Here is a 17705-nt window from a genome sequence, read left to right as displayed (position 1 = left end):
ATTGGTCCGCCTGTAGATGCCATGGTTGTAGCAGTAGCCACAAAAAAGGAACGATCTTAGGAAAGCTGCCCTGTCCATCCCTTAGTAAGGAATCAAGGGCTTTGGATGGGTTTGGGAACCTGACGTACTCTCTAGTGATGTTTGCCCTCAGAGAGATGAACTGCTTAGCACATGTTACACATTTCCAGAGGGACTTGATCAAAGAATTCACCAAGTCTGTGGTGGCTTACCACCAGATTTTCAAAAAACTGCGGACTCCCAACTGTCCGTCCTCCAATCTGTTTTAAATATAACCATGCATCTGCTGTTCAGTGCAGCTGATTGCATTGCTAGGATAGCAGGCCACCAGCATTATAGTGCATTTGCATGCCTGGATGCTTCTTTGCGATTTTGTGGAAGTCTTCAACAGCCTCTGTCAATTTTTTCTTTGATGGCTCTGCATTCCTTGGACCTATAGGAAAAGGTACACTAACCAGGAAGTGAGCAGGATGGTAAAGCCTTCTCTGCCATGGGAATCCGTTTCTCACACCCCAACAGAACATTTTCTAGAAATCAGAAGGATGGTAAGAAGTTGTTCAGGAAGTTACAGGGTTATCACCACAAAACTCATGCAGACAGACCTCCCCGTGGAAGAAGAGAAGGCAATTCCCATATACTTCATCCCAGAGGCAGAGGTGGACTGTATAATCAGGGATTCCATGGTCCCTTTACCGAGAAACCCTACAAGTACTCCTAAAAGGCTGCCTGACTGCTGCACTGTGGAGGCAGTCTGGGGTCACTTATCCCTACATCCACAAGCCTCTTCCCTATTCTTAATTGAAAGATTCCCGACGTATCATGCAGTCAGTGGGAATCCGCAGCAGCAGAAGTTAACAAGCTGCTAGAAATAGTCATTCAGCAGGGGACCAGTTATAGAGTCTAGAATCTATTCCAAGTTATTTTTAGTACTCAAAAAGACAGAGGACCTCAGACCAATTTTGGACCTGAGCCATCTTGATCAACAGACAAAATTCCAGATGGTCACGCTTCAGTCTGTGCTACCTCTTCTAAGAAAGGATGATGAAATGTGCTCTATGGATATCCAAGACATCTATTACATAAATATAGAGCCACAATCCAGGAGATTTCTAAGTGTCCATCTGCAAGCCAGTCACTGTCAGTTCAGAGTACCGCCCTTCGGTCTCACCACAGCCCCCTGGGTGTTTACAAAGATGATGACAGTAGTAGCAGCACATCTCCGTCTGCTAGGAATCCAAGTTTTCCCATACTTAGACAATTAGCTTCTCACTGCTGCTTCCAGGGATCTATTACTACAACATTGAGACCTTTTTATTCCACTTGATACAGAATCTGGATACAACAGGGAATCACCCCAAGATCCAATTGATTCCAACATAGCAGATAGAATTCATCATATGACAGCTGTACAAATCTCTACAGGTAGCCAGATTACCAGATTACAGGGTGCTTTCTCTGTAAATAGTTACCACCCAGGTCATCCAACATTCTTCTCAAGTAAGACCAGTAGTAGTACTACCACTAGCTCTACTACTACTACTAGCTCTAATGGCTTTGCAATCACTTTCATACACGAGTTCTTCAGTGGTCTCAAAATATTCACCCTCTCCATTCCAGGATTTGTATCACAAGTATGTAAGGATTGCATCAGTTGGTGGATTATTTCTCTATCAGTGACAGAAGGCTGACCATTCTGCCAGGCACAGCCACTAGCCACAGTAACCATGGGAGGGCCTCTCTTCTGGGGTGGGGAGGCATTTTGAAGGGAGGACGGCCCATGGTTCCTAGTCGCATTTAGAAGCCAATCTTCACATCAGTCTCCTGGAGATGAGGGCTGTTCTCCTTGCGATGAAGGCCTTTCAGATAGGCAACATGATGATAGTTTGGTATGTCAACAAACAGGGGAACCCGATCATATCCTCCTTGCCAAGAGATCAGGAGAATGTTGCAGTGAGTAACATCTTCACATCAATTTCTGTTAGCAACACACATTCTAGGAACATCCAGTCTAACAGCATACAAGCTGAACAGTTAGATAGATACTTACGCTTCACAATGCTTCACAAGTGGTCCCTCAACCAAGCAGTGGCAACTCAAATCTTCAGCCGCTGGGGCCAACTTTGCTGCAACCTTTTTGCATCCTACCTGAACAAGTGCAGCAGCTACTACATCACCTTGATCCCTCCACATAGACCATCACCGAAGGATGCTGTAGTTCATAGCTGGCCCCCAATATTCCTGTATGCCTTTTTTCCAATACCCCTCATAACCAGATTTATTCAGAAAGCCAGAAGATGCAAGACCAGAGTGATCCTCATTGGTCCTTTTTGGCCTCAGCAAGTTTGGTTCCCCTTCCTGTGGCCTCATCTAGTGCATCCTCCCTGGATGTTGGATCAATATGCAAACATTCTAAGTCATCCATCTGGAATGCCTCTTCCAGACCAAAGTCCGTGACATCGACTGCTTTGTTCCTTCAGTTTTAGCTATAGCCAGAGATGCCAGCCTTTCTGCCTCAGTGGTCCACATCATCTCACCTTCTCAAAAACAATCTACCAAGCAGATGTACCAAAGTAAATGGAAAAGGTTTTCCATTTGGGGCTTGTCAAAAGGGTTAGACCCTTTCTCAACACCTCTCCCTTCTGTGTTGGAGTTTTTTTCAGAACTTTTCCCAGCGGGTCCAGATGTTCTTCGTGGTTCACTGTTGTAGTCATTGCACTTGGGTTATTCCTGACAGGCGTAGCCCTCAGTCGGCCCGAATACCAGAGGCTTAGTATTTCTGTGTCGGTTGCTGTCACTCCAGGACAGATGTCAGGTCATCAGTGGTATAAAAATAGGCAGTCGACGCCATTACATCAGTCTTTCTTGCCAAGGTGCCTGAAGCAGAAGCAGTTTGCATGAGTGCCGCTTGGCCGCTACCTGCGTTTTCATTTCCGAAATTGAAGTTGAAGTCTTCTAAAGCTAAGTACCCCATTGGAGATCCTTTTTTCTTGCTCTAACAGATGTCAGAAAGTTAACAATTGTCTCGCCTGTGGAAAGCAAATACCAGACCGAGATTTCCATTCTTACTGCATCACCTGTTTAGGCCCAGACCATGATGTCCGACGCTGCCGGTTTTGTGCTTTGTTCAACGCCTGAACTATATGTTGTTGGGCCGTTATGGTAGCTAAATACTTTCGGTCTCTATCTTCGTATTCCGAAATGGTTTTGGTAAACCATCGACTGCCCATCTTCCGGAAAAACATAAAGATAGACAGAGACAGACTGCACAGGTCCAAAACTGCCGACAACACTTCCATTAAGCTAGTCGCCAGTTCGCTGGTACTCAGTGAGGCACTTTTGCAGCCCCTGATGCCCGCTTTGATGGATTCGCAGGCCGCTACCAAGACCCGTTCGGAGACCCAAGAGGATGCCGCATGACTCTCTTCTTTGACTATAGAACCTGCGGATGTCTCTACTTTGGATGGGTCCGGAGCCGCTGTGCAGGCATCGGCTTCTGAGGAAGGTCTTCACAATAAAAAAAATGAAACGTTGTCACTGTGGTAGGCTGTGCTCATTTGTGGATATTGAATGTTCCTGTGCTCTCTCTTTTGCTGTTTGAAGTTCTTCACAATACCAATATTCGACACAAACCAACTTCTTTCGCGTCTTCAGTTCTTTCTAAAACTATCGAGTTTCTAAGGCCCAGAGTATGAGCTACGCTTAATAAACTGACAACCCATACTCAAGCGCTTGCTTCCTTGCCACAATCACAGATGCTTAAAATGGCAGAAGACCTTATCATGCTGATTAGGGGAAGCCAGCCTTCCCCTGCTAAAGGAAAAGAGACTCGTCCCCAGCAGCTTTATCTGACCAAGAGTCCAACGACTCTGAGGTTTCTGATTATGAAGACATGCCCTTATGTGCTTATGAGGATTCAGAGGCAGAGGAATCAATTCCTTCTGCCTCTCCTCCAGAGGATTTTTCTTTTGGTGAAACCTTACATAGCTTGAGAGAGTATTTCCATTGGGAATGCCAGGATTCTCCTCAGTCCAAAAAGAGACTCAGGGAATTTTTAGATTTACCACAGCACAGACCCTTAGCTATCACTCCTGTTGTGGATGATGTCTTTATGGAATCCAGTAGATACTCTACCTCCTGCTCCCAGGAAACCTGGCAGGTACTACAGAGTTCCTGACTCTCTCAAATTTCTTTTCAAGAATCCTACTGCTGACCCAGAGGTCATCTCCCAAGGACCTAATGGAATAAAAGCAACTACAGCTAAGAATCCCACCCCCTCGGACATGGATTCCTGAGCATTAGACAGATGGGGAAAAAAGTATACACCTCTGCAACTCTTGCCATTAAAGCATTAAATTGTCAGTTCCACATGCTGAAATACCAGCAACATACTGTGGAACTTAAGCAGAAATTATCTACCTTCCGTGATTGTGCAGAAACTAAAGAATTGCAGGAGCTTATGCGTTCTGCAAGCCAAGTCAGCAAGCATACCCTGAAATGTGGGTTTGACGCCCTAGAAACATTTTGCAGGGCAGCAGTCACAGGTTCTGTACTTAGAAGGCATGCCTGGCTTAAGGAACAGACCTTGTTAGACCATGTCAAATCAAAATTATTGGACGCACCTCTGAACAAAGACAATCTGTTTGGCACCAAAGCAGAAGAGGTTTTAAAAATGATGGAAGAAAAAGATAAGTCTATGGAGACAGTTAAAGATTTTTTGCAAGTCCAACCTCCAAAATTCAGTAGGCATTGCCCCTCAAAACATTGGTCCTTTCCAGCCCCCCTCTAGGCCACCTCAGACTAAACCTAGGGGAAACAGACCCCCCCCCCCAGACAACAGTCTCAGGGTTTGCAGAGATCTAAGCAATGGAGTATCTCCACTTCTAAAACAGGGAGTGCTAAGTCACCCCCTTATGGAAAGAATTCACAATGACTTCTCAAAGCCACCTCCTACCTCTGCCCACCTACTTGTGCCCCTAGGAGGAAAACTTGCCTCCCATGCAAAAAAATGGCCCTCCATCACCAACAATTGATGGGTCCTCAAGATAGTGTCTGTCCCAGGGGTAAACATTTTATTTCTACACACTGCCAACCCCAAAAGAGTTCCCAGATCTTCCTCCAAACCAGTGGGCAGAGGCACAAAACTAAGTCCCGTCCCTGCTCTCCATGTGGGCAATTCAGTCTATTCCTGCAGACCAGATAGGCCAAGGTTTCTATTCCAGACTTTTCCTGGTACCCAGAAAAGAGGGCACCTGGCACCCAATCCTGGATCTATCCATTCTAAACACCTTCCTGGTGGTACCAAAATTCAAAATGCTCACCCTCCAGCAGCAGCTTCCTGTGCTACCCAAATATGTCTGGTTAGCCACTCTAGACATAAAAAAGACCTGTCTGAATATCCCAATCAGAGACTCTTGCAGGAAATATCTGTTTCAGGGCAAGATCTATGCATTTTCAGTTCTCTGCACTTCCCTTTGGCTGATCTACTGCCCCCAGAGTTTTCACCAAATGTCTGGCTCCAGCCATTGTTTTTTGCAGACAAAGAAATATTCAGATATACCCCTACTTGGACTGACTGATTCAGGCAGACAGTCAGATAAAACTGTTACAGCACCCTGACATTTGTTAAAGATCTACTGACCTCACTGGGGTACACTATAAACAAAAAGAAATCCAAACTAGTCCCCAGTTAGAAAATTGTATTCCTGGGAGCAAGCCTGGACACAACATCCCAGATGGCATTCCTTACTCCAGAAAAACAAGCCTATCTGAGGCTACTTCCCTCAACTGGCCACCAGAACCCAGTTATCTGCAAGGAAAATCCTGCAAGCTCTAGGGTTCATGGCCTCCTGCATTCTACTAATTCTGTATGCCAGACTGCATATGAGGAAACTTCAGTGGTACTTAAAAAGCCTTTGGTGTCAACATTCTCAGGACCTGGAAGCTATTATACCTATGATACCTTGTCTAAGGAAAGATTTTCTTTGGTGGGCAGCAGCATGCAACCACAACAATGGACTTCCCTTTTCACAACCCCACGCTGCCCAGACTCTAACCACAGATGCATTAGGCTATACCTGGGGTGCACACCTGGACGGCAGATGCATTCAGGGCCACTGGAGCCCAAATCAAAGTCATCTGCACATCAACCGAAAAGAGATGCTAGCTCTTCAGCACGCTCTGACAGCTTTCAGACCCATACTCTCTCCAGGGCCTCTACTAATTAAAACTGACAACACCGCAGTGATGTGGTACATCAACAAGCAGGGAGGAACCCACTCTTACCCACTGTGTAGGCTGGTCATGACCCTTTGTCACACAGCTTCAGCCATGCATATTCACCTGCTAGCACAATTCCTGCCAGGCAACCAAAACTCCCTGGCAGACAACTTAAGCAGAAATCTCCTAGACCCACATGAGTGGCAATTAAACCACAGCACCTTCAGCCTCGTAACCCAGAAATGGGATACCCCAAAGGTGGACCTATTTGCCTCCCACAACAACCACCACCAGCTCAGCAAATTCTGCACCAGGAAACCTCACAGTAAGGCCTGGAAGTGGATGCCCTATCCTTCCAGTGGATAACCTTTTGATCTATGCATTTCCCCCTCTACCTCTTCTTTCAAGGGTGTTACTCAAAATAAGGGAGAAAAGACCAAGGGCAGTCCTGCTTGCCCCAGACTGACCACGACAACACTGTCACAGTTGCCTCCTTGGCACCTCCCTCAGATTCCAACTCTCCTGACACAGCAAAAGGGAGAGTTCTTGCATCCACAATTGCAGACCCTGAACCTGGCAGCCTGGCTTATTCCTTGACCTCTCCTCCAGTGGCCAGCCTAAGTAAGCAAGTCCTGGACATTATACGTGAAGCCAGATGACCCAGCACTAGAAAATCCTATGCTGACAAGTGGAAAAGGTATTTCTCCTGAATCCAGGATAAAGGAGCTGAACCCTCACAGCCCTCCTTACCTCTCGTCCTGGATTACCTAGCAGACCTGCTTCACAGGGGCCTATCCTTTTCTTCTATTAAAATCCATGCCTCTGCCATCTCTGCTCATTACAGCACAGCGCCACCTCTAATTTTCACACCCCCTCATCAAGCAGTTCTTTCGAGGGGCTAACAACTTAAGGTCACCCAGAAGAGCCCCTACCCCTGCTTGGGACCTTAACTTTGTGTTGGAAAAGCTTACGCCCCCCCCCCCCTTGAAGCCTGCAGCTTCAGCAGAGTTAAAATTCCTCCCTCTGGCCATCACTTCAGCTAGAAGAGTGTCTGAGCTACAAGCACTCATGGCTGTGGAACTCCATCATTTTCCATGCTGACAGGGTCTCCCTCAGGACCAACTCTACTTTCATGCCTAAAGTATTCTCCAGTGTGGCTCTCAACCAATCTATTCATTTGCCCATCTTTTTCCCTACACCTCAAAATAAGGGGGAAAGGATCCTGCACTCTTTAGATGTGCACAGACAGCTCAGATTTTACCTGGATAGGACTAAGTCCTTCAGGGTATCTGACCAGTTACTGGTCAGCTTTGCAGCAGGGGCAGAGGGCAAGACCAGATTAAAACAAACCATTTCCAAATGGATAGCACACTGTATTCATTTCTGTTACAAACGAAACCACCCCCACAGGGGGTCAGAACACATTCCACTAAGGCAACTGCCACCTCTTTAGCTTTTCTCAGAGGGCCTACGAGGGACATCCTGGAGGCAGCAACATGGAGTTCTGTTCGTACCTTCACCAAGCATTACCACTTGCCTGTCTTTTCCAAATCCATGGCAGGTTTTACACCCACAGTCCTGCAGGGCATTCTAGCCAGCCCCAACTCTTCTTGACTACCTCCACCCGTTTCTTCAGCTTTGGGAATCAACCCAAGTGTGATGACTGCAACAGTGAAACACAAAGAACATAGTACAGTTGTGTACACTTTCCATAAATGTAGATGTTCAAGTGTATTCACTGTTCCAGTCCTGGTTTCCCACCCCCCCCCATCCCCTTTGTCTCTCTCTCTCTCTCTCTTCCTCAATCCTTAGTGATATTTGGTATTTATTTTCTACTGGTGGTGTTATTCCACCATAACCTAGCTCCCTATTTGCGGGCTCCTCACATTTGGGACAAGAAAAACTGATGCAATGGCGTCAGCTGCCTGTTTTTATACCACTGACGACCTGACGTCAGTCCTGGAGCAACAGCAACCGACGCAGAAATACTAAGCCTCTGGTATTCGGACCGATTGAGGGCGACCCCTGGCAGGATAACCCAAGTGTGATGATTGCAACAGTGAATACACGCAAAAATCTACATTTATGGTAAGTGTACACAACTGTACTTTTTTTCTACTATTAAAGTACAATTGACTGCTATTTCCAATTTTCACGTTGGACAAAATGACACTTCAATAGCATCTCTGAAAATTTCCAAAGCCTTCCTCAAGGGAACTTTTTTGCTGAGATCCCCAATTAGGGTTCTCGTCCTTCCTTGTGATATCACAGTTTTGCTCTAAATCTTGACCCCACCCCCTTTTGAACCAATACTTCTACATACTTAAAAGTTCTTTCTTGGACGACATTTCCTAATTGCAGTCTCATCAGCTAGATGAATTTCTGAGTTACAACCCCTTTCTTGTAAGCCTCCCTATTTAGTTTTCCATAAAGATGGAGTGGTGTTAAGAACTAGCACTTCCTTTCTCCCTAAGGAGCCATCCGAAGCAAATCTAAATCAATCTGTTGATCTCCCAGTGTTCTTCCCAGAATATTCAAACAAAGGAGAGTATATTTTGCACATGCAGGTGTTCGGCAACTTAGGCTCTTTCTTTATAGATTAAAGGAATTCAGAAGCTCAGACTAACTTTTTGTAGATTTCTTCAGGGCAACACTAGGTAAGGGCGTCTCTAAAGTTATCCCATCAAGATGGTTATCAGAGCATATTCCTTTTGCTTACACTGAAGGAAGTTTATCCTTCTGTGCAAAACCCAAAGATGCCCTTCTATTCAATGTTGCAGTGTTCTTTACATATAGGAAGTCCTCCACCCAAGCCACCCGACATCTGGCCAGTATACAACAGCTTTTAGCTACTACAAGGTACATGAGAAGCCGCATGTATGTGCTGACAACATCAGCCATAAAAAGACAATCCATACGTATGATCCTCATAGCTACCTCTACAGCCTTTGTGAATAGAATTCCAGTTGATATTTCTATGGCAGCAGCTTGGCCCATGGTTCACACCTTTGTGTCTCATTATAAACTGGATGTGCAGTGTCGATCTCATTCATCCTTTGGTTCCGTCACTCTCAGGAATGTCCTCCTTTGATACCACCCAGGTGATTGGCAGCTTAGGAATCTTTCCCAAAGGTTGAATCACAATGAAATTAGACAACATCGGAAACAAATTTATGTACTCACCATAAAGATAGATCAGTGTTGTCTTATTTTCATCTGGTTCAACAGATCACCTCCTTTCCCCCTTCCAGTATTCTCATTGACCTCGCCGGTGACCAGGTAGACATCTCACGAGACGCTCTCTATTGTCCATTCTCTGTGCTGTTGTCTTTCTTTTTTACCTTAATATTTGTGTTCTCTACTACTGTGGCTGTATACAGAAATTTAAATGATATATGTGGTAAAACTCAATCTGAGATACTAAAGTAGAGTGGAGGGAATTATGGGTAGGGGTAGAGTCAGAACCCAAGATCCAAAGCTTCAGAAAAGGTACTGTGGTTGGATCCAATAGCCCAGAGGTTGAACTGGACGAAAGTAAGACAGCATGGCTCTATCATTATGATAAATACATAGCTTTTTTATGTCTGGTATTGTTCTGGGTCAGCCAGTCTATCTCCTCTTATCTTAGTCTCATCCAAAAGATTTCTGAAAATGACTTGTACCTATAGTAACTTAGTGGAAACAGCAGCTTAGAATTTCCTGTTACCTGTAACATCTGTCTTTATGATGCTGTATGTTATCCTCCTTGGAATAGGTTTACTTGCAGGATGACACTGATGGCTGTTCATTTTATGCTGAATATTTTCATCTCCTCAAAGTTGGAATTACCAGACTGGCTACAATGGTGAATCCTGTAGCATGCAGTATAGCAGTGTGCTTTTTTGGGGTCTATATTATTACAATGAAAGTGCATATGTGCGACTATGAAAAGGTCGACACATAATGCACGAAAATGCAAAAGAGCGAACCGTCACTTAAGCGAATTTTTCCCTAGGGAAAAAACTTACGTGGCCGTTCGCCAAAAACATATAATTTAACATCATAAATAGGTGGGGTACCTTGCCCCCCACACCCCCCAACATGGGGGGCTCTGCCTCCCCCACCCCCTAACTAGATATACCAACTCCGAGATCGCACTATACAGAAAGAAAGGGCAACTATAGGAAGTGGCCAACCATCTCCTTGCCCTGTGACAAATTCACCAAATCGCTTAAATGTGATTCGATTAATTTGTCGCTCAAAAAGCATTTGCTTAATTCACCTTTCGTTCTGCTAATATAGACCCGCTTTTTTCAGAGAAAGGCAATTTCCCTATTTATTGTCAGAAATGTCTGCTTTATTATAATTCTTTGTGGATTCTTAGTGTTTTACTTGTTTTTGGGAAGTATCATGGCAACTGGTCTCTGACCATTTGGTTAAGGTGTAGTCGAGTCAAGCTAAATAAACCAGACAGACCACAATCAATCAAAAGGGTTTACCTTCAAAATGTTTACCTTCAAAATGTTGTGGCTGCAATGTGCAACACCAGTTACTCGAAAGTCAGTTTGCACAGATTTGTATGAGCGGGGAAAAAAATTCAGAATTGACAACCATGAATGGTAGTATGCACTCGCTGTTGTGAATTCAGCATTTTGAGTGGAGATTTCACTATAATGGGGTTCGGGAAATGTACCCTTTCCCTCACTGTAGCGCAATTTCAGTGTTTGTATATGTAAGTAGCAGGGGGGCTCCCCCCCCCTGCAAAAACATGTATTGCATGGCACCGGATGCAGAGGCAAGGTCAAAAAATGTCAACAGTTTGATTTCGAATTGTTGACATTTTTTCTTTTGTTATATTTATCGGTTGCTATCGTAAATTTCGACAAATGTTTTTCGAATATGTCATTACTCACAAAAAAAAAAAAACATTTTTGAAAATATGATAGTAAACCAATCAAAAAATATAACTTACCCCAAGATTTTGCAAACTCAGAGCTGTTGGTGCTGGGGTCACAACCATTTTCAAAGGGGCTGTGGATCCCCCACAGGCATGTCTCTCTGGTTAGACATAATATGCTTTAGTCATATATTCTTTGAATAAATATACTATATCCCCTTTGGATTAGGAACCTAATGTGGCTGAGACAGTGTTGCCTACGATGTCCTTCAAGGATGCATCTGCAGTCCTTACATATGGGTTGTCCTGCCTCAGGCAGCCCTTCGGTCGGCCGGATTCCAAAGTCTGGGTCCGGCGTCGGCTGATGTCGCCCTCTCCCCAACGTCAAGAGCGCCTGGGGTATAAAAGCGTCCGCCGACGCCATCTTCCTCAGTCTTTCTTGCCGCGTGGTGCCCGAAGCAGAAGCAGTTCGCAAGTGCCGGTCGGCCAGCTCCTGTAACTTCAGCTACTGAAGACTTCAAAAGCTAAGTACCCCATTGGGGACTCTTTCTTGCCTCAGCCGATGTCAGATCAAACGCTTAAAGTTAATAATTGCTTAACTTGTGGGAAACAAATACCTCATAAGGATTTCCATTCTTACTGCCTCCCCTGCCTAGGCCCAGACCACGACGTCTCGGCCTGTACAGCCTGTGCCTCCTTCAACCGACGCACTCTTAGGCGTCGGGCGGAGTTTGCAGAGGAATTTTTTGGGGCTAGTTACTGTTACAATATGCCGTCGGAGACTCCGACTTCTCATTTAACCAAAAAACGGAAGGACAAGGACCGACACACACGGACTGTAGTTTCGGCTGAAACCACGCCTAGGCCTACCGCAAGTGTCTCTGTCTCGGCTGAAACAGAGTCCTTGGTACTTCCGACCGGCGAAACCGCACAACAGACAACCTCGGCGGCCTCTTCTGAGTCGGTTATAGAATTTCCCTCAGAAACCGGTGTTCCAGAAACATCCGACACCATTTCCCTAGACAAAACTACGCCAGCACGTGGAGCAGCCAGGCCTCCTGCATCCATGTCCATAAAGGCATTCACAAGGGCTAAAGCTGCTAAACAGCCAAAATCTCTGCCTCCCAAGGCTATTCCTCAGGGATCCACTACAGGTTCACAGATTTTAAATTTAGCTGAGGACCTTATTTCCTTAATTAGGGGCTCTCAGCCACATCCGGACAGGGGCTCACAACCTCCTCTAGACAAAAGGCCCAGGGTTGAGCCCACTGATCAGGCCTCAGATGGCTCTGCTCTTTCAGACTACCAGGAGGAGGCCTTTACGGCCTACGAGGATTCTCATGCAGAGGAATCTATTCCCTCTGCCTCCCCTCCTGAAGAGCTGTCCTTTGGGGAGACCCTTCACTCCATGAGAGAGCATTTCAAATGGCAGGGCCAGGTATTTTCTGATTCCAGGAAGAGATTAAGGACTTTCTTGCATTTACCTCAGCATAGACCTTTGGCTATTCCCCCTGTTTTGAATGTCATTGATGATGTGTACTCTGAGTCTAGCATTACCCCTGACTCCCTTCCTCCGGCTCCTGTCAAACCAGATAGGTACTACAGGGTCCCGGACTCACATCATTTCCTTTACAAGGCCCACTCTGCTGACCCTGAAACTATTTCCCAGGGCCCTAAAGGGGTTGCATCTGCCACTACTAAAATCCACTCCCTCTGAAAGGGAGTCCAGGGCTTTAGAGAGATGGGGTAAAAAGTGTATACTTCTTCCACTCTTTCTATGAGGGCATTAAATTGTCAATTCCATATGATACAGTACCAAGAGTATTTGTTAGATGAATTGCATAAAAAACTGTCTTCACCTGAACCCCTAGATCGCAAGTCACTTCATGATCTGGTACATAACTCCCAACAGGTTAGCAACCATTTCTTGCAGTGTGGTTATGATGCATTGGAAGCTTCATGTAGGTCAGCAATGACAGGTGCAGTCATACGTAGGCATGCTTGGCTGAAGGAACAAACTCTGCCAGATCATGTTAAAGCAAAGCTTCTGGATGCGCCACTGGAAAAGCAAAAGTTATTTGGCTCCACTGCTCAGGAGGTCTTAAAGAAATCTGAGGAAAAGGCTAAATCTGTGCAAACAGTCAAAGATTTTCTCCAGGTCCAACCACCAAGATTCAGCAGAAATTGGCCCTCTAAGAATTGGTCATTTCCAGACACAGAGAGATTTCAAAGAGGCAAGAACAGGCGTGCCAGAGGTAGAGGGCAAGCTAGAGGCTCCTACAGAGGACGGCAATGGCAGCCTCCTAACCAAAGAGGTATTGCAGGACCTACAACTGCTGCACAAGGACAGACTCAATGACTTTACCTTGACCCCGCCAACCAGGGTTCAATTGGAAGCACCTTTGGACGGAAAGCTATCTTTATTCTCAAAAAATTGGCACAGTATTACAAGGGACAAATGGACACTGCAAATAAGGATACAGGTTCCATTTTCATACATTACCAAAAAGAAAAGGCATGCCAAACCTGCCACCGAATCAAAGGGCAGAGGCTTTAAAACAAATTTCCAACCTATTGCAAATGAAAGCTATAGAAAAGGTTCCTCTCACAGAACAAGGCCAAGGATTTTACTCCAGACTATTCCTTGTCCCAAGAAAAGAAAAACAATGGAGGCCTATTCTCGACTTGTCCGCACTGAATACTTATCTCATTGTGCCAAAATTCAAAATGCTGACCCTACAGCAACTCCTTCCCATGCTGGGCAAGGGGTCTTGGCTGGTAACTCTAGACCTCAAGGAGGCATACCTGCATGTCCCTATCAGACAAAGTTGCAGAAGACACCTCAGATTTCTTGCAGGTTCAGAGCATTATCAATTCTCAGCATTGCCCTTTGGCTTATCTACTGCGCCCAGAGTATTCACGAAATGCCTGGCATCAGTAATTGCACACTGCAGACTTCAGGGGATTCAAATATACCCATATCTGGACGACTGCCTTATACAAGTGGACAGCCAACAAACTTTGGTAAAACACTTGAATTATGCCATCCGCCTACTTCAGGCTTTGGGATATACAGTCAACCTTCACAAATCAAGACTTGTTCCATCCCAAAGGATAATTTTTCTGGGTGCGAAACTAGATACAACCACCCAAATGGCTTTTCTCAAGGAAGAAAAACAAAGACAACTACCGGATTATTTCAAAAATCTGACAAGACAAACTCAGCTGACTGCAAGGAAAATCCTGCAGGCCCTGGGTTACATTGCATCTTGCATTCTTCTAATCCCACAAGCAAGGCTACATATGAGGAAACTACAATGGTACCTAAGGAGTTTATGGTGTCAGCACAGTCACAGCCTAGAAGCTTTGCTACCACTCATTCCATGCCTTCAAAAGGAATTTCTGTGGTGGGCTCAAGCAAGCCAGTCAAACCGGGGTCTGCCCTTCAGCAAATCAATAATCAGCCAAACCATTACAACGGACGCTTCAGACCATGGATGGGGAGCACACATGGAGGGCAGATGCATTCAAGGACTATGGTCAAAGAAAGAATTCCGCATGCACATAAACCAAAAGGAAATGCTGGCGGCGATACATGCAATCGAGGCCTTCAAACATTTTCTGCATCAAGGACACCTGCTAATAAGGACAGACAATACCACAGTTATGTGGTACATAAACAAGCAAGGAGGTACTCATTCCTACCCTCTTTGCAGGCTGGCAATGAATCTTTGGGAACTTTCCCTAAAAATCAATATAGAGCTGCAATCCCAGTTTGTGCCAGGAAAAGACAATATACTGGCGGACAGCCTAAGCAGAAATATCATGGATCCACACGAATGGATGCTGCACCCAGACATCTTCCTTCAGATAACACAATCATGAGGGAGGCCGGACATAGATCTTTTTGCCTCCCACCACAACCATCAGCTGAAGAAATTCTGCTCAAGGACATACCACCCACAAGCATGGAAAGTGGACGCCCTCTCTTTCAGCTAGAATACTCTAACAGTGTATGCATTCCCACCTCTTCCATTAATGACCAAGGTCTTACTGAAGATCAGGACAGAGCAGCCCAAAGTGATTCTGATAGCTCCGGACTGGCCCAGACAGCACTGGTACCCACTGCTAAGGAGCATGTCACGCACGAAACCATGACCTCTACCACAATGGCCGCTTTTTCTGACACAGCACAATTACAAAACTCTGCACTCCAGCCTGAAAACCTTGCAGCTGACAGCCTGGAGAATACCTTGACTCCTCACCAGGATAAGCTATCCAAGACAGTGAAGGACATCATCATGGAAGCTCGCCGGCCTTCAACAAGAAAGGCATATGCAGCAAAATGGAAAAGATTTCGCACTTGGAGCACCACAAAGGGCCTAAATGCGACAGTGTTGAACGTGGCACATATCCTGGAATACTTGGCAGAAATGCTCCACAATGGCCTTTCTTACTCTTCCATAAAAATTCATGCTTCAGCAATTTCAGCAGAATACAATACTGATCCACCTGTCTTCTCTCATCCTCTCCTAAGGCAGTTTCTAAGGGGAATTAAAAACATCAATCCTCCAAGGAAACCACCAGTGCCTGCATGGGACCTTAACTTCATGTTGGAAAAATTAACTCTACCTCCCTTTGAACCAGCAGCATCTTCAGAACTACAGTTCCTGTCTTGGAAGACTGCCTTCCTCCTGGCCATAACCTCAGCAAGAAGAGTATCTGAGTTGCAGGCCCTCATGGCAGTACAACCATTTCTTATTTTTCATCAGGACAGAGTCTCACTGAGAACCAATCCTTCATTCATGCCAAAGGTGGTATCCAGGGTCTCACTGAACCAAGCTATTCACCTGCCTACCTTCTTTCCAAATCCACAAAACAAAGGGGAGAAACTTCTGCATACTCTGGACATTCACAGACAGTTGCGCTACTACTTGGACAGAACTAAGACTTACAGAAAAACTGACCAGCTATTTGTAGCATATGCTGCTGGTGTACAAGGAAAAGCAATTTCCAAACAGACAATTTCAAAATGGATAGGGAATTGCATTCGATTCTATTACTCTTTTCATGGCAAAACTGTGCCAGCTAACATTAGACCTCATTCCACCAGAGCCACAGCCACCTCCACAGCCTTCTTAAGAGGGGTGGCTACCAAGGACATTATAGAAGCTGTGCTACATGGAGCTCCGTGCATACATTTTCCAAGCATTACAACTTACCCTTATATTCCAGATCCAGAGCAGGCTTTGCTACGGCAGTCCTGCAGGGCATTTTATCTACACCATCCCTTTCTTGGATCCTACCTCCCCCAGTTTAGCTATGGTATTCTACCCATATGTAAGGACTGCAGATGCATCCTTGAAGGACATAGTACAGTTTTGTACCTACCATAAATGTAGATGTCCGATAGGTATGCATCTGCAGTCAGGTTTACCCTCCCTCCTTTCCCCTCTGTGGTATTTCCTGGGTACTTATCCCTCTTATAGCTAGCTGGGGTTATCTATTATGGTGTATTTGTTTTATATTACTGTGCATGTTTGGAATTTTTTGCATCTCTCCAAATTTAGCCTTCCTTAGAGGGCACCTGGCATCTGGGGCAAGAAAAACTGAGGAAGATGGCGTCGGCTGACGCTTTTATACCCCAGGCGCTCTGATGTCGGGGAGAGGGCGACATCAGCCGACGCCGGACCCAGACTTTGGAATCCGGCCGACCGAAGGGCTGCCTGAGGCAGGACAACCCATATGTAAGGACTGCAGATGCATACCTATCGGACATCTACATTTATGGTAGGTACAAAACTGTACTTTGTCTGCAATCATTTAGTCTCATCACTGTTTATAGAAAACATTGCTAGGCTTGACTTACCTGTGGGAGCTATGTAATTTATCAAGCACTGTGAAGGCAAGGACAGCTCATTTATATAAGTTCCTCACACATCTATATTTTGTTTGTTCCATTACACCTTCCTCCTTATATACACCTTTGCTACTTCAGATCAGGAAATGGACTAAGTAGAGTCTTTAGAAAGGACATTTACAGTACTTGATTTCTTCTATTGCACTGAGATCTGTAGACATGATCTTATTCCAGAAGTTCTTGTGTAAGAACTCCATTTGATAAGTATGACCTCTACCAATTTATAAGTAGTCTGGGGAAACTCTCATGCTTTTGATACTGCATAGATGCACTCCAGAGTTTATGAAATTGTGTAACATAATTTGTAGGGGCCTGAAGTGCAACTAATGAACAGTCTGTGGTTAAGCACAGACTTCCTCACTGGTATTTATTAGGTAATAAACTGCAAGCCTTTGGTTGTCAGGGCAGCATCTTAACAGAAATCTTGACCATGAGGCAGATACAAATGCATAAAAGGATGTAAAACATGTCCATATAACCTGTACAGGACAAAAAATTGCTAGTTTGTAAAACCAAAAAGATAAATAAACTGCAGTTCAAGCAAAAAGTGGATTTTGAAACTTGCTGTTATTCCTTAGAATTTTGACTCCCCCATATTGCAGGGGCTGAGCCCCTCCTCCTACACTTGCAACTTAATTCTAAGATTGCTGTACCTCAATGCAGAGGGACTTCTCT

At 45.1% G+C, this 17705-nt stretch overlaps 1 protein-coding gene across 6 annotated transcripts in view; it reads left to right on the top strand.

Annotated features, from left to right (window-relative positions):
- Positions 1–17705, top strand: part of SUN1 (Sad1 and UNC84 domain containing 1) — a 2891160-nt gene that overhangs the window by 2374087 nt on the left and 499368 nt on the right. The gene's annotated exons all lie outside the window — the stretch shown is intronic.

The sequence above is a fragment of the Protopterus annectens genome, chromosome 12.part0, assembly GCF_019279795.1.
Source record: "Protopterus annectens isolate FY-2018-M chromosome 12.part0, PAN1.0, whole genome shotgun sequence".
NCBI lineage: Eukaryota > Metazoa > Chordata > Ceratodontiformes > Protopteridae > Protopterus > Protopterus annectens.
The sequence above is the reverse complement of the archived record's forward strand: the minus strand, read 5'-3'. Positions and strand labels throughout refer to the sequence as shown.